Consider the following 21,410-nt stretch of genomic DNA (forward strand, 5'->3'; position numbering starts at 1 on the left):
AAAAGGTGACAAATGTCTGAGAAACTCAGAACAAAAATGAGGAAAAAAGTTCCCAAAATGTATAAAAAAAGTGACATGCAGTAACATAAGCACGTCAATAAACTCTCCATGTCTGGCCCTCGGTGTGATGCTCTTTTTCCAGTGTGGCCCTCTGGGAAAATTAGTTGGGTACGCCTGCTGTATACTATGACGTTTTTGTACTTTCTTTGACATACTATACTATTAATTTTTTCGACATACTATACTATGATTTTTTTGTACTTTTTTTGACTTACTATACTATGACTTTTTTGTACTTTTTTGACAAACTATACTATGACTTTTTTCTGACATACTATACTCACTGTATAGTACTCACTGGGGCCTAATCACTCTCTTGAATTTCCCCTTGGGGATCAATAAAGTATCCATCTGTCTTCCCATAGACACTTACCATCACCTGCCCATTCCACACAATACTTAAACAGTCTGGTCTTGTAAACAAGGGGTTGTGAGTTCAATTCTAGTTGGACTTTTAAAATTTTTTTAAACATAATATACTACTACTCTTTTTTTAACTTTTTGTCATCATACTTTCTGGTACATTACTGCCACTGCGAAGACAAGAGCAGACTGCAGAGTACCATCCCCTCTGCTGAGAAGTTGATTTGCTGCTATCTGCCATCTCTCCAGGCTCTGTTCAGGGGTTAGAGCACTGGTCTTGACTTTTTTTTACTTTTTTTGAAATATATTACTGTAACTTTTTTCGACATACTATACTATGATTTTTTTAAACTTTTTTTTTACCATTTCCCCTTGGGTATCAATAAAGTATCAGTCTATCCATATATCTGCCCCTAGTCACAACACACCTCTTACCATGACGTGCCAATTACACACAGTGTTTAAACTACTTAATCAGTACTTTCTGATTCTGATTCTGATGATTTTGTTTAACATATTATACTATGCCCTTTTTCGACTTACTATACTATGACTTTTTTGTACTTTTTTCAACATAGTATACTATGACTGTTTTTTTCCGACTTCCTATACTATGACATTTCAAAAAAAAAAAGTAATCATACTATACTATGACTTTGTTTAATTTTTTTAAACATACAATACTATGACTTTTTTTGCTTTTCGTCATCATACTTTCTGGTACGCTGCTGCCACTGCTGAAGACAAGAGCAGACTGCAGAGTACCATCCCTTCTGCTGAGAAGTTGATCTGCTGCTATCTGCCATCTCTCCAGGATCTGAGAGACGGCACTGACGCGACTTTTTTCGACTTAGTATACTATGACTTTTTTTACTTTTTAAAACATACTATACTGTCTTTCATTTTACTTTTTGATTTTAATAATACTGGCTCCATAGCTCAGGGGTTAGAGCACTGGTCTTGTAAACCAGGGGTCGTGAGTTCAATTCTCACTGGGGCCTAATCACTCTCTTGAATTTCCCCTTGGGGATCAATAAAGTCTCCTTCTATCTGCTCATAGACACTTACCATCACCTGCCCATTCCACACAATGCTTAAACAGTGTTGTCTTGTAAACCAGGGGTTGTGAGTTTTATTTCTAATCCCTCTCTTGAATTTTTTATAATCTTGAATTACTATACTATGCCTTTTTTTTTTACTTTTTTACGACATACTATACTCGGAATTTCTTACGACATACTATACTATGAATTTTTTTCGACATACTATACTATGATTTTGTAAAACTTTTTTTTACTATTTCCCCTTGGGTATCAATAAAGTATTAGTCTATCCATATATCTGCCCCTAGTCACCACACACACTTACCATCACATGCCCATTGCACACAGTGTTTAAACTACTTAATCAGCTACTTTCTACATGTTTTCTGTTTTTGAATATATTGTAATTCTTTATTAATGTTTAATTGTTTGAGTATGTATGCACCAACAAATTCCACGTAGGGTAACTCCTGTGGCAAAAAACTCCTTTCTGATTCTGATTCTGATGATTTTGTTTAACATATTATACTGTCCTTTTTCGACATACTATACTATGACTTTTTTGTACTTTTTTAGAAATAGTATACTATGACTGTTATTTTTTCAACTTCCTATACTATGACATTTCAAAAAAAAATTTAATCATACTATACTATGACTTTGTTAAATTTTTTTAAACATACTATACTATGACTTTTTTTGCTTTTCGTCATCATACTTTCTGGTATGCTGCTGCCACTGCTGAAGACAAGAGCAGACTGCAGAGTACCATCCCCTCTGCTGAGAAGTTGATTTGCTGCTATCTGCCGTCTCTCCAGGATCTGTACGCCTCTAGGACACTGAGGCGACTTTTTTGACTTTTTAAAAAATACTATACTGTCTTTTTTTTTACTTTTTACTTTTACTAATACCGGCTCCATAGCTCAGGGGTTAGAGCACTGGTCTTGTAAACCAGGGGTCATGAGTTCAATTCTCACTGGGGCCTAATCTCACTCTTGATTTTCCCCTTAGGGATCAATAAAGTATCTGTCTATCTATCACCACAGACACTTACCATCACCTGCCCATTCCACACAGTGCTTAAACAGTCTTGTCTTGTAAACAAGGGGTTGTGAGTTCAATTCTAGTTGGACTTTTAAATTTTTTTTAAACATAATATACTACAACTCTTTTTTTACTTTTTGTCATCATACTTTCTGGTTCACTGCTGCCACTGCGAAGACAAGAGCAGACTGCAGAGTACCATCCCCTCTGCTGAGAAGTTGATTTGCTGCTCTCTGCCATCTCTCCAGGCTCTGTTCAGGGGTTAGAGCACTGGTCTTGACTTTTTTTTACTTTTTTTGAAATATATTACTGTAACTTTTTTCGACATACTATACTATGATTTTTTTAAACTTTTTTTTACCATTTCCCCTTGGGTATCAATAAAGTATCAGTCTATCCATATTTCTGCCCCTAGTCACCACACACCTCTTACCATGACGTGCCAATTACACACAGTGTTTAAACTACTTAATCAGCTGCTTTCTATATGTTTTCTATTTTTGAATGTATTGTAATTCTTTATTAATGTTTAATTGTTTGAGTATGTATGCACCAACAAATTCCATATAGGGTAACTCCTGTGGCAATGAACTCCTTTCTGATTCTGATTCTGATGATTTTGTTTAACATATTATACTATGTCCTTTTTCGACTTACTATACTATGACTTTTTTGTACTTTTTTCAACATAGTATACTATGACTGTTTTTTTTCGACTTCCTATACTATGACATTTCAAAAAAAAAAGTAATCATACTATACTATGACTTTGTTTAATTTTTTTAAACATACTATACTATGACTTTTTTTGCTTTTCGTCATCATACTTTCTGGTACGCTGCTGCCACTGCTGAAGACAAGAGCAGACTGCAGAGTACCATCCCTTCTGCTGAGAAGTTGATTTGCTGCTATCTGCCATCTCTCCAGGATCTGAGAGACGGCACTGAGGCGACTTTGTTCGACTTTTTTCGACTTAGTATACTATGACTTTTTTTACTTCTTAAAACATACTATACTGTCTTTTTCTTTCCTTTTTAAATTTACTAATACTGGCTCAATAGCCGAGGGGTTAGAGAACTGGTTTTATAAACCAGCTGTTGTGAGTTCAATTCTCACTGGGGCCTAATCACTCTCTTGAATTTCCCCTTGGGGATCAATAAAGTATCGATTTATCTGCCCATACACACTTATTATCACCTGCCCATTCCACACAATGCTTAAACAGTCTGGTCTTGTAAACCAGGGGTTGTGAGTTCAATTCTAGTTGGGGCCTAATCACTCTCTTGAACCTTTTATACTCTTGAATTACAATACTATGACTTTTTTTCAACATACTATACTATGACTTTTTTGTACTTTTTTTAAACATACTATACTATGACATTTTTTTTTTAAACATACGTTCTGGTACACTGCAGCCACTGCTGAAGACAAGAGCAGACTGCAGAGTACCATCCCCTCTGCTGAGAAGTTGATTTGCTGCTATCTGCCGTCTCTCCAGGATCTGTACGCCTCCAGGACACTGAGGCGAGTTTTTTTGACGTAGTATAATATGACTTTTTTTACTTTTTAAAACATACTATACTGTCTTTTTTATACTATGAATTTCTTTCGACATACTATACTATGAATCTTTTTCGACATACTATACTATGAGTTTTTTTTACTTTTATTGAAATATATTACTATAACTTTTTTTCGGCATGCTATATGATTTTTTTAAACTTTTTTTACTATTTCCAACTGGGTGTCAATAAAGTATCAGTCTGTGACTTCCTATGCTATGACATTTCAAAAAAAAAGTAATCATACTATACTATGACTTTGTTTAATTTTTTTAAACATACTATACTATGCCTTTTTTTTAGACATACTATACTATGACTTTTTTTTACTTTTTTTCGACATACTATACTAGGAATTTCTTACGACATACTATACTATGAATTTTTTTCAACATACTATACTATGATTTTGTAAAACTTTTTTTTACTCTTTCCCCTTGGGTATCAATAAAGTATCAGTCTATCCATATATCTGCCCCTAGTCACCGCACACACTTACCATCACATGCCCATTGCACACAGTGTTTAAACTACTTAATCAGCTACTTTCTATATGTTTTCTGTTTTTGAATATATTGTAATTCTTTATTAATGTTTAATTGTTTGAGTATGTATGCACCAACAAATTCCACGTAGGGTAACTCCTGTGGCAATAAACTCCTTTCTGATTCTGATTCTGATGATTTTGTTTAACATATTATACTGTCCTTGTTCGACATACTATACTATGACGTTTTTGTACTTTTTTCGACATAGTATACTATGACTGTTTTTTTTTCTTGCTTTTCGTCATCATACTTTCTGGTACGCTGCTGCCACTGCTGAAGACAAGAGCAGACTGCAGAGTACCATCCCCTCTGCTGAGAAGTTGATTTGCTGCTATCTGCCGTCTCTCCAGGATCTGTACGCCTCCAGGACACTGAGGCGACTTTTTTCGACTTAATATACTATGACTTTTTTTACTTTTTAAAACATACTATACTGTCTTTCATTTTACTTTTTGATTTTAATAATACTGGCTCCATAGCTCAGGGGTTAGAGCACTGGTCTTGTAAACCAGGGGTCGTGAGTTCAATTCTCACTGGGGCCTAATCACTCTCTTGAATTTCCCCTTGGGGATCAATAAAGTCTCCTTCTATCTGCTCATAGACACTTACCATCACCTGCCCATTCCACACAATGCTTAAACAGTGTTGTCTTGTAAACCAGGGGTTGTGAGTTTTATTTCTAGTTGGGGCCTAATCCCTCTCTTGAATTTTTTATAATCTTTACTATACTATGCCTTTTTTTTTTACTTTTTTACGACATACTATACTAGGAATTTCTTACGACATACCATACTATGAATTTTTTTCGACATACTATACTATGATTTTGTAAAACTTTTTTTTACTATTTCCCCTTGGGTATCAATAAAGTATTAGTCTATCCATATATCTGCCCCTAGTCACCACACACACTTACCATCACATGCCCATTGCACACAGTGTTTAAACTACTTAATCAGCTACTTTCTATATATTTTCTGTTTTTGAATATATTGTAATTCTTTATTAATGTTTAATTGTTTGAGTATGTATGCACCAACAAATTCCACGTAGGGTAACTCCTGTGGCAAAAAACTCCTTTCTGATTCTGATTCTGATGATTTTGTTTAACATATTATACTGTCCTTTTTCGACATACTATACTATGACTTTTTTGTACTTTTTTAGAAATAGTATACTATGATTGTTATTTTTTCAACTTCCTATACTATGACATTTCAAAAAAAAATTTAATCATACTATACTATGACTTTGTTTAATTTTTTTAAACATACTATACTATGACTTTTTTTGCTTTTCGTCATCATACTTTCTGGTATGCTGCTGCCACTGCTGAAGACAAGAGCAGACTGCAGAGTACCATCCCCTCTGCTGAGAAGTTGATTTGCTGCTATCTGCCGTCTCTCCAGGATCTGTACGCCTCTAGGACACTGAGGTGACTATTTTTACTTTTTAAAAAATACTATACTGTCTTCTTTTTTACTTTTTACGTTTACTAACACTGGCTCCATAGCTCAGGGGTTAGAGCACTGGTCTCGTAAACCAGGGGTTGTGAGTTCAACTCTCACTGGGCCCTAATCACTCTCTTGAATTTCCTCTTGGGGATCAATAAAGCAATAAATGCTCTTGTAAACAATGGGTTGTGAGTTCATTTCTAGTTGAACTTCTAAAATTTTTTTCAACATTATATACTACAACTCTTTTTTTACTTTTTGTCATCATACTTTCTGGTACACTGCTGCCACTCGCGAGACAAGAGCAGACTGCAGAGTACCATCCCCTCAGCTGAGAAGTTGATTTGCTGCTCTCTGCCATCTCTCCAGGCTCTGTTCAGGGGTTAGAGCACTGGTCTTGACTTTTTTTTACTTTTTTTGAAATATATTACTGTAACTTTTTTTCGACATACTATACTATGATTTTTTTAAACTTTTTTTTACCATTTCCCCTAGGGCATCAATAAAGTGTCAGTCTATCCATATATCTGCCCCTAGTCACCACACACACTTACCATCACATGCCAATTACACACAGTGTTTAAACTTCTTAATCAGCTACTTTCTATGTTTTCTGTTTTTGAATATATTGTAATTCTTTAAAAATGTTTAATTGTTTGAGTATGTATGCACCAACAAATTCCACGTAGGGTAACTCCTGTGGCAATAAACTCCTTTCTGATTCTGATTCTGATGATTTTGTTTAACATATTATACTATGTCCTTTTTCGACATGCTATACTATGACGTTTTTTCGAGTCACCACAGACACTTACCATCACCTGCCCAGTCCACACATACATACTATACTATGCCTTTCTTTAAAACTTTTTTAACATACTATACTATGAATTTTTTCGACATACTATACTATGACTTTTTTTCGACATACTATACTATGACTTTTTTTTACTTTTTTTGAAATATATTACTATAACTTTTTTTCGACATACTATACTATGACTTTATTTAAAACTTTTTTAACATACTATACTATGAATTTCTTCGACATACTATACTATGACTTTTTTTTCACATGCCCATTGCACACAGTGTTTAAACTACTTAATCAGCTACTATCAATATGTTTTCTGTTTTTGAATATATTGTAATTCTTTTTTAATGTTTAATTGTTTGTGTATGTATGCACCAACAAATTCCACGTAGGGTAACTCCTGTGGCAATAAACTCCTTTCTGATTCTGATGATTTTGTTTAACATATTATACTATGTCCTTTTTCGACTTACTATACTATGACTTTTTTGTACTTTTTTCGTCATCATACTTTCTGGTACGCTGCTTCCACTGCTGAAGACAAGAGCAGACTGCAGAGTACCATCCCCTCTGCTGAGAAGTTGATTTGCTGCTATCTGCCGTCTCTCCAGGAACTGTACGCCTCCAGGACACTGAGGCGACTTTTCTTTACAAATACTGGCTCCATAGCTCAGGGGTTAGAGCACTGGTCTACTATACTATGACTTTTTTTTTACTTTTTAAAACATACTATACTGTCTTTTTTTTTACATTTTAATTTTACTAACACTGGCTCCATAGCTCAGGGGTCAGAGCACTGGTCTCGTAAACCAGGGGTCGTGAGTTCAACTCTCACTGGGGCCTAATCACTTTCTTGAATTTTCCTCTTGGGGATCAATAAGCAATAAATGCTCTTGTAAACAATGAATTTTTTTCGACATACTATACTATGACTTTTTTGTACTTTTTTCATCATCATACTTTCTGGTACGCTGCTTCCACTGCTGAAGACAAGAGCAGACTACAGAGTACAATCCCCTCTGCTGAGAAGTTGATTTGCTACTATCTGCCGTCTCTCCAGGAACTGTACGCCTCCAGGACACTGAGGCGACTTTTATCGACTTAGTATAATATGACTGTTTTTACTTTTAAAAAAATACTATACTGTCTTTCTTTTTACTTTTTACTTATACTAATACAGGCTCCATAGCTCAGAGGTTAGAGCACTGGTCTCGTAAACCAGGGGTCGTGAGTTCAACTCTCACTGGGGCCTAATCACTTTCTTGAATTTTCCTCTTGGGGATCAATAAGCAATAAATGCTCTTGTAAACAATGAATTTTTTTCGACATACTATACTATGACTTTTTTGTACTTTTTTCATCATCATACTTTCTGGTACGCTGCTTCCACTGCTGAAGACAAGAGCAGACTACAGAGTACAATCCCCTCTGCTGAGAAGTTGATTTGCTACCATCTGCCGTCTCTCCAGGAACTGTACGCCTCCAGGACACTGAGGCGACTTTTATCGACTTAGTATAATATGACTGTTTTTACTTTTAAAAAAATACTATACTGTCTTTCTTTTTACTTTTTACTTATACTAATACAGGCTCCATAGCTCAGGGGTTAGAGCACTGTTCTTGTAAACCAGGGGTCGTGAGATCAATTCTAGTTCAACTCTTTAAAACATACTATACGATTATTATTTTTTACTTTTTGTCATCATACTTTCTGGTACACTGCAGCCACTGCTGAAGACAAGAGCACACTGCAGAGTACCATCCCCTCTGCTGAGATGATTTGCTGCTATCTGCCGTCTCTCCAGGATCTGTACGCCTCCAGGACACTGAGGCGACTTTTTTCGACTTAGTATACTATGAATTCTTTTACTTTTTAAAACATACAATACTATTTTTTTTTTACATTTTAATTTTACTAATACTGGCTCCATAGCTCAGGGGTTTTAAACCAGGGTTGGCGTAGTTCAATTCTCATACTATGACTTTTTTTTCGACATGCTATACTATGACGTTTTTTCGAGTCACCACAGACACTTACCATCACCTGCCCATTCCAAACATACATACGATACTATGACTTTCTTTAAAACTTTTTTAACATACTATACTACGAATTTTTTTCGACATACTATACTATGACTTATTTCGACATGCTATACTATGAATTTTTTTTTTACTTTTCGTCATCATACTTTCTGGTACGCTGCTGCCACTGCTGAAGACAAGACCAGACTGCAGAGTACCATCCCCTCTGCTGAGAAGTTGATTTGCTGCTCTCTGCCATCTCTCCAGGATCTGTACGCCTCCAGGACACTGAGGCGACTTTTTTCGACTTAGTATACTATGACTTTTTTTAATTTTTAAAACCTACTATACTGTCTTTTTTTTTTTACTCTTAAATTTTACAAATACTGGCTCCATAGCTCAGGGGTTAGAGCACTGGTCTTGTAAACCAGGGGTCGTGAGTTCAATTCTCACTGGGGCCTAATCACTGTGTTGATTGTCCCCTTGGGGATCAATAAAGTATCCATCTATCTGCCCATAGACACTTACCATCACCTGCCCATTCCACACAATGCTTAAACAGTCTGGTCTTGTAAACCAAGGGTTGTGAGTTCAATTCTAGTTCAAGCCTATTCACTGTCTTGAACTTATTATACTCTTGAATTACTATACCATGACTTTTTTTTTCGACATGCTATACTATGACGTTTTTTCGAGTCACCACAGACACTTACCATCACCTGCCCATTCCAAACATACATACGATACTATGACTTTCTTTAAAACTTTTTTAACATACTATACTATGAATTTTTTTCGACATACTATACTATGATTTTTTAAGAACTTTTTTGGTAACACTTTAGAATAACTACACATAATTCATCATTTATTAAGCATTAGTTAACGATTAGTTAATGGTTTGTTCATGATTACTTATTAATTGTTCATACATAGTTCATCATTAGTAAAGTATTTGTTCACACAATTATAAATGGTTTGTTCATAGTAAATAAGCCTATTAGTTAATGGTTTTTTTCATCATTATTAATTAATTGTTCTTACAGAATTCATCATCAGTAAAGCATTTATTCACATAGTTATAAATGGTTTGGTCATAGTAAATAAGCCTATCTTGAAAAATATGTTTGTAAGTACATGATTTATACTTAACAAATAATGAAACAACCATTTGGAAATGAAATAATTTTCCCATCATAAACCAGTTACTAACTATTGCTAAATGCTTTGTTCATCATTTGTAAAGCATTGCTCCTATGTTAATTCTCATGAATGAAGCATTTGTGTACACACTCATAAATGGTTTGTTCATAGTAAATAAGGCTCTTGTAAGTTATGTTCATAAATAGAAGTTTGACACTTTCTAAGTATTGCAAAAACCATTAGTGAATTAAATAATTTTCCCTTATATAAACTCTACAAACTAGTAGTAATTTATTTGTTTATCATTTGTAAAGCATAGTTCCTACATTCATTCTATACAGTAGAGCATTTTTAAATGCAGTTATTAATTGTTTTTCCGTCGAAGCCCATGTAAAAGGTTTATCAGTATATTTTTTAATAATTCCTACATGATGCATTAACCATTTGTAAATTAAGTAATTTTACCATTAAACGTAAACGGTTGTTTATAACTAGGAAGTTAATGATTAACAGACTATCTAGACTTACATTTGTTCATGTCTTAAATAAAATGTTATGATTTAGAAAAAGGCCTAAACTAATAGCTTGGGTGTTAACACATCTGTTACAAATACTTACCAATAATGTAATCCGTGATTAACTCATGAGTTACTACTGGTTAGTTAAGTATACTGTGTGAGCCCATCTAAAGTGAGGACTTTCTATGCTTTACAAACCATTTATAAATGAGTTCCAAAGGCTAACAGAACCTGGACACACACATGTATTGTTCTATCTGGACATGCCTTCAGAAATATAGTTAGTGTTAATACATCTTTAACAAGCACTTACCAACACATCAATTCATGATTAACTCATGAGTTACTAGTGATTAGATGACTACATGGTGTGAGCCCATCTAAAGTGAGGACTTTCTATGCTTTACAGAGCATTTATAAATGAGTTGCAAAGGCTAGCAGATACAACAGAAACACAAGTAAAAAAAAGTATTTGTAACCGTTATTACGATGTAGTAAGAATGTACATTTATGAAATAGCTCGTTGATATCAGGGTGAATTTGGACCAGAACCAGAAGAAAACTAGATTGTTAAGACCCAGAGAATTGAACATCAATAAAGAGACTAGGAAACCAGGATAAAGTTTGAGAAGTGTATTAATATACACAGAAACATGGCATACACATATACAGATAAAACACAGGAATGAAAAATAACAACTAAAATAATAAAGTGCGCTCATAAAAGAAACCCTTTTCAGTTCTATGAGCTCAATTGTTCTTTGATGACAAGAGTTCAGAGATGTTCAACGTTGGGGCCCATATGACTTTGGTTTCTGTTTGTCCTACCACCATAAAGATGGAATCCAGGGCAATCCGTATAAGTTCTGAGTCTTGATCCTGTAGCTGCCACCCAGCCCACTGAACTGGGAATCTCTAACCCCTGGAAGACTCTGGGATCTGAAGAATCAATGTGATCCAATGTCTGTCTCTGGACTGGACCTCCCGTGCGTAGCGCTTCTCAAATCTCCACCTCCTCCATCTGTAGATGAGGTAAAATCAGTTCTCTCTATTACTATTCAGAAATAAAATCAATTGCTTAGGCTACAATGAAAATAATTTTTCAGTTAACCCATATTGAAATATCTAAATCTCTATTCAGTTGTACAACCGTTCTAAAATGTCTTCTCTTAAGTATCAAAAGTATACAAATCCCTTTCAGGTATCAAAAGTACATTTATATTAATAGGTAACCTTTATACAAAAACTACATTTCTAATTCAAGTTTTAAGGAACCTACCTTAGTTACATTAACACTATTCTTAATAAAATTGCATAAATTGCATGTAAACATCTCTCAAATTGTATTATTTTCCCATAACTTAAGCTACAGTGTTGTAATTTAGAGAAATTAAGACATGCATGCTTATTTATCCCTCCCTACACAGGTAACAGTAAAAAGAATGCACTAAAAATTAGCCTCTTTAAGTTACTTCACCATAAACTCCAGTTAAACAATTAAACACACAACTTGTACTAAAATTCATTCAACAAATACCCACAGCTAGCAATAGTGTTAAAAGCAACATTACTTTCCATAACCAATAGATAGAATCATTAGCCTTTTCACAGGCAATACGCAGTACTCTGCTAGCCTTTTGTGGCTAATTACCCTATTAGCATATGAATACAGCATCTTAGCTAACCCGTTAGCTTTGTACTATTAGCACCGTTCTCTTAGCTAATACATCCATGATTAGCACCGATTAGCATGGATGCTAGCGAACCTATTGTTAAGGAATTACTCACCATTTTAATGGAATTCACTGCCTTTAACTCCGTGACGACAGTGGATTCAGACACAGATCTCTTTCGTTCTATTCACAACAAAGCATAGCCAGTATTAGCTAGGATTTAATTCACTAAATGTCGTTCTTTTTCTCTTACCGAGTGAATAACGGCTGCCTACGTTCCGGGTTCCGATGTAGCGCCAAAAGGGACGTGAGGAGACGTAAATCTTAGTATAATATGACTGTTTTTACTTTTAAAAAAATACTATACTGTCTTTCTTTTTACTTTTTACTTTTACTAGTACAGGCTCCATAGCTCAGGGGTTAGAGCACTGGTCTTGTAAACCTGGGGTCGTGAGTTCAATTCTCACTGGGGCCTAAGCAATCTCTTGAATTTCCCCTTGGGGATCAATAAAGTGTCCATCTATCTGCCAACAGACATTTACCATCACCTGCCCATTCCACACAGTGCTTAAACAGTCTGGTCTTGCAAACCTGGGGTTGTGAGATCAATTCTAGTTCGACTTTTTAAAACATACTATACGATTATTATTTTTTACTTTTTGTCATCATACTTTCTGGTACACTGCAGCCACTGCTGAAGACAAGAGCACACTGCAGAGTACCATCCCCTCTGCTGAGATGATTTGCTGCTATCTGCCGTCTCTCCAGGATCTGTACGCCTCCAGGACACTGAGGCGACTTTTCTTGACTTAGTATACTATGAATTCTTTTACTTTTTAAAACATACAATACTATTTTTTTTTTACATTTTAATTTTACTAATACTGGCTCCATAGCTCAGGGGTTTTAAACGAGGGGTCGTGAGTTAAATTCTCATACTATGACTTTTTTTTCGAGTCACCACAGACACTTACCATCACCTGCCCATTCCAAACATACATACGATACTATGACTTTCTTTAAAACTTTTTTAACATACTATACTACGAATTTTTTTCGACATACTATACTATGATTTTTTAAGACTCTTTTTTTACTATTTCCCCTTGGGTATCAATAAAGTATCAGTCTATCCATATATCTGCCCCTAGTCACCACACACACGTACCATCACATGCCAATTACACACAGTGTTTAAACTTCTTAATCAGCTACTTTCTATATGTTTTCTGTTTTTGAATGTATTGTAATTCTTTATTAATGTTTAATTGTTTGAGTATGGATGCACCAACAAATTCCACGTAGGGTAACTCCTGTGGCAATAAACTCCTTTCTGATTCTGATAATTTTGTTTAACATATTATACTATGTCCTTTTTCGACTTACTTTACTATGACTTTTTTGTACTTTTTTCAACATAGTATACTATGACTGTTTTTGTTCGACTTCCTATACTATGACATTTCAAAAAAAAAGAAGTAATCATACTATACTATGATTTTATTTAATTTTTTTAAACATACTATACTATGACGTTTTTTGCTTTTCGTCATCATACTTTCTGGTACGCTGCTGCCACTACTGAAGACAAGAGCAGACTGCAGAGTACCATCCCCTCTGCTGAGAAGTTGATTTGCTGCTCTCTGCCGTCTCTCCAGGATCTGTACGCCTCCAGGACACTGAGGCGACTTTTTTCGACATCGTATACTATGACTTTTTTTTACGTTTTAAAACCTACTATACTGTCTTTTTTTTTTTAGTCTTAAATCTTACAAATAGTGGCTACATAGCTCAGGGGTTAGAGCACTGGTCTTGTAAACCAGGGGTCGTGAATTCAATTCTCACTGGGGCCTAGTCACTCTCTTGATTGTCCCTTGGGGATCAATAAAGTATCCATCTATCTGCCCATAGACACTTACCATCACCTGCCCATTCCACACAATGCTTAAAGAGTCTGGTCTTGTAAACCAGGGGTTGTGAGTTCAATTCTAGTTCAAGCCTAATCACTGTCTTGAACTTATTATACTCTTGAATTACTATACTATGACTTTTTTTTCGACATACTATACATAGTATACATACATATACTATGACTTTATTGTACGTTTTTGACACACTATACTATTACTTTTTTCCGACTTACTATACTATGACTTTTTCCGATATACTATACTATGACTTATTACGACATGCTATACTATGACTTTTTTTTTTACTTTTCGTCATCATACTTTCTGGTACGCTGCTGCCACTGCTGAAGACAAGACCAGACTGCAGAGTACCATCCCCTCTGCTGAGAAGTTGATTTGCTGCTCTCTGCCATCTCTCCAGGATCTGTACGCCTCCAGGACACTGAGGCGACTTTTTTCGACTTAGTATACTATGACTTTTTTTTAATTTTTAAAACCTACTATACTGTCTTTTTTTTTTTACTCTTAAATTCTACAAATACTGGCTCCATAGCTCAGGGGTTAGAGCACTGGTCTTGTAAACCAGGGGTCGTGAGTTCAATTCTCACTGGGGCCTAATCGCTCTCTTGATTGTCCCCTTGGGGATCAATAAAGTGTCCGTCTATCTGCCAAGAGACACTTACCATCACCTGCCCATTCCACACAGTGCTTAAACAGTCTGGTCTTGCAAACCTGGGGTTGTGAGATCAATTGTAGTTTGACTTTCTAAAACATACTATACGATTATTATTTTTTACTTTTTGTCATCATACTTTCTGGTACACTGCAGCCACTGCTGAAGACAAGAGCACACGGCAGAGTACCATCCCCTCTGCTGAGAAGATGATTTGCTGCTATCTGCCGTCTCTCCAGGATCTGTACGCCTCCAGGACACTGAGGCGACTTTTTTCGACTTAGTATACTATGACTTTTTTTACTTTTTAAAACATACAATACTATTTTTTTTTTACTTTTCAATTTTTCTAATACTGGCTCCATAGCTCAAGGGTTTTAAACCAGGGGTCGTGAGTTCAATTGTCATACTATGACTTTTTTTTCGACATGCTATTTTATGACGTTTTTTCGAGTCACCACAGACACTTACCATCACCTGCCCATTCCAAACATACATACGATACTATGACTTTCTTTAAAACTTTTTTAACATACTATACTATGAATTTTTTTCGACATACTATACTATGACTTTTTTGTACTTTTTTCGTCATCATACTTTCTGGTACGCTGCTTCCACTGCCGAAGACAAGAGCAGACTACAGAGTACCATCCCCTCTGCTGAGAAGTTGATTTGCTGCTATCTGCCGTCTCTCCAGGAACTGTACGCCTCCAGGACACTGAGGCGACTTTTTTTTACAAATACTGGCTCCATAGCTCAGGGGTTAGAGCACTGGTCTACTATACTATGACTTTTTTAACTTTTGCAAAACATACTATACTGTCTTTTTTTTTTTACATTTTAATTTTTTCTAACACTGGCTCCATAGCTCAGGGGTTAGAGCACTGGTCTACTATACTATGACTTTTTTAACTTTTGCAAAACATACTATACTGTCTTTTTTTTTTTTACATTTTAATTTTTTCTAACACTGGCTCCATAGCTCAGGGGTTAGAGCACTGGTCTCGTAAACCAGGGGTCGTGAGTTCAACTCTCACTGGGGCCTATTCACTCTCTTGAATTTCCTCTTGGGGATCAATAAAGCAATAAATGCTCTTGTAAACAATGGGTTGTGAGTTCAATTCTAGTTGAACTTCTAAAAATTTTTTCAACATTATATACTACAACTCTTTTTTTACTTTTTGTCATCATACTTTCTGGTACACTGCTGCCACTGCAAAGACAAGGGCAGACTGCAGAGTACCATCCCCTCAGCTGAGAAGTTGATTTGCTGCTCTCTGCCATCTCTCCAGGCTCTGTTCAGGGGTTAGAGCACTGGTCTTGACTTTTTTTTACTTTTTTTGAAATATATTACTGTAACTTTTTTTCGACATACTATACTATGAGTTTTTTAAAACTTTTTTTTACCATTTCCCCTAGGGCATCAATAAAGTGTCAGTCTATCCATATATCTGCCCCTAGTCACCACACACACTTACCATCACATGCCCATTGCACACAGTGTTTAAACTACTTAATCAGCTACTATCAATATGTTTTCTGTTTTTGAATATATTGTAATTCTTTTTTAATGTTTAATTGTTTGAGTATGTATGCACCAACCAATTCCACGTAGGGTAACTCCTGTGGCAATAAACTCCTTTCTGATTCTGATTCTGATGATTTTGTTTAACATATTATACTATGTCCTTTTTCGACTTACTATACTATGACTTTTTTGTACTTTTTTCGACATAGTATAGTATGACTGTTTTTTTTCCGACTTCCTATACTATGACATTTAAAAAAATTAATTTAATCATACTATACTATGACTTTGTTTAATTTTTTTAAACATACTATACTATGACTTTTTTTGTTATTCGTCATCCTACTTTCTGGTACGCTGCTTCCACTGCTGAAGACAAGAGCAGACTGCAGAGTACCATCACCTCTGCTGAGAAGTTGATTTGCTGCTATTTGCTGTCTCTCCAGGCTCTGTTCAGGGGTTAGAGCACTGGTCTCGTAAACCAGGAGTTGTGAGTTCAAATCTAGTTGGGGCCTAATCACTCTCTTGAACTTTTTATACTCTTGAATTAGTATACTATGACTATTTTGTACTTTTTTCGACATAGTATAGTATGACTTTTTTTTTTAATTACGACACTATGACATTTTTTTAAATTTTTTTAAACATACTATGACTGTTTTTTTTTAAAATATACATTCTGGTACACTGCAGCCACTGCTGAAGACAAGAGCAGACTGCAGAGTACCATCCCCTCTGCTGAGAAGATTATTTGCTGCTATCTGCCATCTCTCCAGGAGACGGCAGATGGCAGCAAACTTTTTAATTTTATTTATTTTCGACATAGTATACTATGACTGTTGTTTTTTTCGACTTCCTATACTATGACATTTCAAAAAAAAGTAATCATACTATACTATGACTTTGTTTAATTTTTTTAAACATACAATACTATGACTTTTTTTGCTTTTCGTCATCATACTTTCTGGTACACTGCTGCCACTGCTGAAGACAAGAGCAGACTGCAGAGTACCATGCCCTCTGCTGAGAAGTTGATTTGCTGCTATCTGCCGTCTCTCCAGGATCTGTACGCCTCCAGGACACTGAGGCGACTTTTTTCGACTTAGTATACTATGACTTTTTTTACTTTTTAAAACATACTATACTGTCTTTCATTTTACTTTTTGATTTTACTAATACTGGCTCCATAGCTCAGGGGTTAGAGCACTGGTCTTATAAATCAGGGATTGTGAGTTCAATTCTCACTGGGGCCTAATCACTCTCTTGAATTTCCCCTTGGGGATCAATAAACTCTCCATCTATCTGCTCATAGACACTTACAATCACCTGCCCATTCCACACAATGCTTAAACAGTCTTGTCTTGTAAACCAGGGGTTGTGAGTTTTATTTCTAGTTGGGGCCTAATCCCTCTCTTGAATTTTTTATACTCTTGAATTACTATACTATGACTTTTTTTTCGACATACTATACATAGTATACATACATATACTATGACTTTATTGTACGTTTTTGACACACTATACTATTACTTTTTTCCGACTTACTATACTATGACTTTTTCCGATATACTATACTATGACTTATTACGACATGCTATACTATGACTTTTTTTTTTACTTTTCGTCATCATACTTTCTGGTACGCTGCTGCCACTGCTGAAGACAAGACCAGACTGCAGAGTACCATCCCCTCTGCTGAGAAGTTGATTTGCTGCTCTCTGCCATCTCTCCAGGATCTGTACGCCTCCAGGACACTGGTAGAGCTTATTTTTCGACTTAGTATACTATGACTTTTTTTTAATTTTTTAAAACCTACTATACTGTCTTTTTTTTTTTACTCTTAAATTCTACAAATACTGGCTCCATAGCTCAGGGGTTAGAGCACTGGTCTTGTAAACCAGGGGTCGTGAGTTCAATTCTCACTGGGGCCTAATCGCTCTCTTGATTGTCCCCTTGGGGATCAATAAAGTGTCCGTCTATCTGCCAAGAGACACTTACCATCACCTGCCCATTCCACACAGTGCTTAAACAGTCTGGTCTTGCAAACCTGGGGTTGTGAGATCAATTGTAGTTTGACTTTCTAAAACATACTATACGATTATTATTTTTTACTTTTTGTCATCATACTTTCTGGTACACTGCAGCCACTGCTGAAGACAAGAGCACACGGCAGAGTACCATCCCCTCTGCTGAGAAGATGATTTGCTGCTATCTGCCGTCTCTCCAGGATCTGTACGCCTCCAGGACACTGAGGCGACTTTTTTCGACTTAGTATACTATGACTTTTTTTACTTTTTAAAACATACAATACTATTTTTTTTTTACTTTTCAATTTTTCTAATACTGGCTCCATAGCTCAAGGGTTTTAAACCAGGGGTCGTGAGTTCAATTGTCATACTATGACTTTTTTTTCGACATGCTATTTTATGACGTTTTTTCGAGTCACCACAGACACTTACCATCACCTGCCCATTCCAAACATACATACGATACTATGACTTTCTTTAAAACTTTTTTAACATACTATACTATGAATTTTTTTCGACATACTTTATACTATGACTTTTTGGGCTTTTTGTTTTCATCATACTTTCTGGTACGCTGCTTCCACTGCCGAAGACAAGAGCAGACTACAGAGTACCATCCCCTCTGCTGAGAAGTTGATTTGCTGCTATCTGCCGTCTCTCCAGGAACTGTACGCCTCCAGGACACTGAGGCGACTTTTTTTTACAAATACTGGCTCCATAGCTCAGGGGTTAGAGCACTGGTCTACTATACTATGACTTTTTTAACTTTTGCAAAACATACTATACTGTCTTTTTTTTTTTACATTTTAATTTTTTCTAACACTGGCTCCATAGCTCAGGGGTTAGAGCACTGGTCTACTATACTATGACTTTTTTAACTTTTGCAAAACATACTATACTGTCTTTTTTTTTTTTACATTTTAATTTTTTCTAACACTGGCTCCATAGCTCAGGGGTTAGAGCACTGGTCTCGTAAACCAGGGGTCGTGAGTTCAACTCTCACTGGGGCCTATTCACTCTCTTGAATTTCCTCTTGGGGATCAATAAAGCAATAAATGCTCTTGTAAACAATGGGTTGTGAGTTCAATTCTAGTTGAACTTCTAAAATTTTTTTCAACATTATATACTACAACTCTTTTTTTACTTTTTGTCATCATACTTTCTGGTACACTGCTGCCACTGCAAAGACAAGGGCAGACTGCAGAGTACCATCCCCTCAGCTGAGAAGTTGATTTGCTGCTCTCTGCCATCTCTCCAGGCTCTGTTCAGGGGTTAGAGCACTGGTCTTGACTTTTTTTTACTTTTTTTGAAATATATTACTGTAACTTTTTTTCGACATACTATACTATGAGTTTTTTAAAACTTTTTTTTACCATTTCCCCTAGGGCATCAATAAAGTGTCAGTCTATCCATATATCTGCCCCTAGTCACCACACACACTTACCATCACATGCCCATTGCACACAGTGTTTAAACTACTTAATCAGCTACTATCAATATGTTTTCTGTTTTTGAATATATTGTAATTCTTTTTTAATGTTTAATTGTTTGAGTATGTATGCACCAACCAATTCCAATAGGGTAACTCCTGTGGCAATAAACTCCTTTCTGATTCTGATTCTGATGATTTTGTTTAACATATTATACTATGCCTCTTTCCAATTTACTATACTATGACTTTTTTGTACTTTTTCGCATAGTATAGTATGACTGTTTTTTTCCGACTTCCTATACTATGACATTTAAAAAATTAATTTAATCATACTATACTATGACTTTGTTTTATTTTTTTTAAACATACTATACTATGACTTTTTTTGTTATTCGTCATCCTACTTTCTGGTACGCTGCTTCCACTGCTGAAGACAAGAGCAGACTGCAGAGTACCATCACCTCTGCTGAGAAGTTGATTTGCTGCTATTTGCTGTCTCTCCAGGCTCTGTTCAGGGGTTAGAGCACTGGTCTCGTAAACCAGGAGTTGTGAGTTCAAATCTAGTTGGGGCCTAATCACTCTCTTGAACTTTTTATACTCTTGAATTACTATACTATGACTATTTTGTACTTTTTTCGACATAGTATAGTATGACTTTTTTTTTTAATTACGACACTATGACATTTTTTTAAATTTTTTTAAACATACTATGACTGTTTTTTTTAAATATACATTCTGGTACACTGCAGCCACTGCTGAAGACAAGAGCAGACTGCAGAGTACCATCCCCTCTGCTGAGAAGATTATTTGCTGCTATCTGCCATCTCTCCAGGAGACGGCAGATGGCAGCAAACTTTTTAATTTTATTTATTTTCGACATAGTATACTATGACTGTTGTTTTTTTCGACTTCCTATACTATGACATTTCAAAAAAAAGTAATCATACTATACTATGACTTTGTTTAAATTTTTTTAAACATACAATACTATGACTTTTTTTGCTTTTCGTCATCATACTTTCTGGTACACTGCTGCCACTGCTGAAGACAAGAGCAGACTGCAGAGTACCATGCCCTCTGCTGAGAAGTTGATTTGCTGCTATCTGCCCGCTCTCCAGGATCTGTACGCCTCCAGGACACTGAGGCGACTTTTTTCGACTTAGTATACTATGACTTTTTTTACTTTTTAAAACATACTATACTGTCTTTCATTTTACTTTTTGATTTTACTAATACTGGCTCCATAGCTCAGGGGTTAGAGCACTGGTCTTATAAATCAGGGATTGTGAGTTCAATTCTCACTGGGGCCTAATCACTCTCTTGAATTTCCCCTTGGGGATCAATAAACTCTCCATCTATCTGCTCATAGACACTTACAATCACCTGCCCATTCCACACAATGCTTAAACAGTCTTGTCTTGTAAACCAGGGGTTGTGAGTTTTATTTCTAGTTGGGGCCTAATCCCTCTCTTGAATTTTTTATACTCTTGAATTACTATACTATGCCTTTTTTTAACTTTTTTTCGACATACTATACTAGGAATTTCTTACGACATACTATACTATGACATTTAAAAAAATTAATTT

At 35.6% G+C, this 21,410-nt stretch overlaps 15 non-coding genes across 15 annotated transcripts; all 15 read left to right on the forward strand.

Annotated features, from left to right (window-relative positions):
- The first annotated feature begins 1,351 nt into the window (after nt 1-1,351).
- trnat-ugu lies at nt 1,352-1,424 on the forward strand. Its single transcript has one exon. It is a non-coding gene; the product is annotated as a tRNA-Thr (tRNA).
- Nucleotides 1,425-2,378: 954 nt separating this feature from the next.
- On the forward strand, nt 2,379-2,451 carry trnat-ugu. The gene has a single exon. It is a non-coding gene; the product is annotated as a tRNA-Thr (tRNA).
- Nucleotides 2,452-5,092: 2,641 nt separating this feature from the next.
- Nucleotides 5,093-5,165, forward strand: trnat-ugu. The gene has a single exon. It is a non-coding gene; the product is annotated as a tRNA-Thr (tRNA).
- A 961-nt stretch (nt 5,166-6,126) lies between these two features.
- On the forward strand, nt 6,127-6,199 carry trnat-cgu. The gene has a single exon. It is a non-coding gene; the product is annotated as a tRNA-Thr (tRNA).
- A 1,462-nt stretch (nt 6,200-7,661) lies between these two features.
- Nucleotides 7,662-7,734, forward strand: trnat-cgu. The gene has a single exon. It is a non-coding gene; the product is annotated as a tRNA-Thr (tRNA).
- Nucleotides 7,735-8,070: 336 nt separating this feature from the next.
- trnat-cgu lies at nt 8,071-8,143 on the forward strand. Its single transcript has one exon. It is a non-coding gene; the product is annotated as a tRNA-Thr (tRNA).
- Nucleotides 8,144-9,304: 1,161 nt separating this feature from the next.
- Nucleotides 9,305-9,377, forward strand: trnat-ugu. Its single transcript has one exon. It is a non-coding gene; the product is annotated as a tRNA-Thr (tRNA).
- Nucleotides 9,378-12,652: 3,275 nt separating this feature from the next.
- trnat-ugu lies at nt 12,653-12,725 on the forward strand. Its single transcript has one exon. It is a non-coding gene; the product is annotated as a tRNA-Thr (tRNA).
- Nucleotides 12,726-14,030: 1,305 nt separating this feature from the next.
- trnat-ugu lies at nt 14,031-14,103 on the forward strand. Its single transcript has one exon. It is a non-coding gene; the product is annotated as a tRNA-Thr (tRNA).
- Nucleotides 14,104-14,703: 600 nt separating this feature from the next.
- trnat-ugu lies at nt 14,704-14,776 on the forward strand. The gene has a single exon. It is a non-coding gene; the product is annotated as a tRNA-Thr (tRNA).
- Nucleotides 14,777-15,808: 1,032 nt separating this feature from the next.
- Nucleotides 15,809-15,881, forward strand: trnat-cgu. The gene has a single exon. It is a non-coding gene; the product is annotated as a tRNA-Thr (tRNA).
- Nucleotides 15,882-17,544: 1,663 nt separating this feature from the next.
- trnai-uau lies at nt 17,545-17,617 on the forward strand. Its single transcript has one exon. It is a non-coding gene; the product is annotated as a tRNA-Ile (tRNA).
- A 605-nt stretch (nt 17,618-18,222) lies between these two features.
- On the forward strand, nt 18,223-18,295 carry trnat-ugu. The gene has a single exon. It is a non-coding gene; the product is annotated as a tRNA-Thr (tRNA).
- Nucleotides 18,296-19,329: 1,034 nt separating this feature from the next.
- On the forward strand, nt 19,330-19,402 carry trnat-cgu. Its single transcript has one exon. It is a non-coding gene; the product is annotated as a tRNA-Thr (tRNA).
- A 1,658-nt stretch (nt 19,403-21,060) lies between these two features.
- Nucleotides 21,061-21,133, forward strand: trnai-uau. Its single transcript has one exon. It is a non-coding gene; the product is annotated as a tRNA-Ile (tRNA).
- Nucleotides 21,134-21,410: the final 277 nt, after the last annotated feature.

The sequence above is a fragment of the Perca fluviatilis genome, chromosome 23 (genome assembly GCF_010015445.1).
Source record: "Perca fluviatilis chromosome 23, GENO_Pfluv_1.0, whole genome shotgun sequence".
Taxonomy (NCBI): domain Eukaryota; kingdom Metazoa; phylum Chordata; class Actinopteri; order Perciformes; family Percidae; genus Perca; species Perca fluviatilis.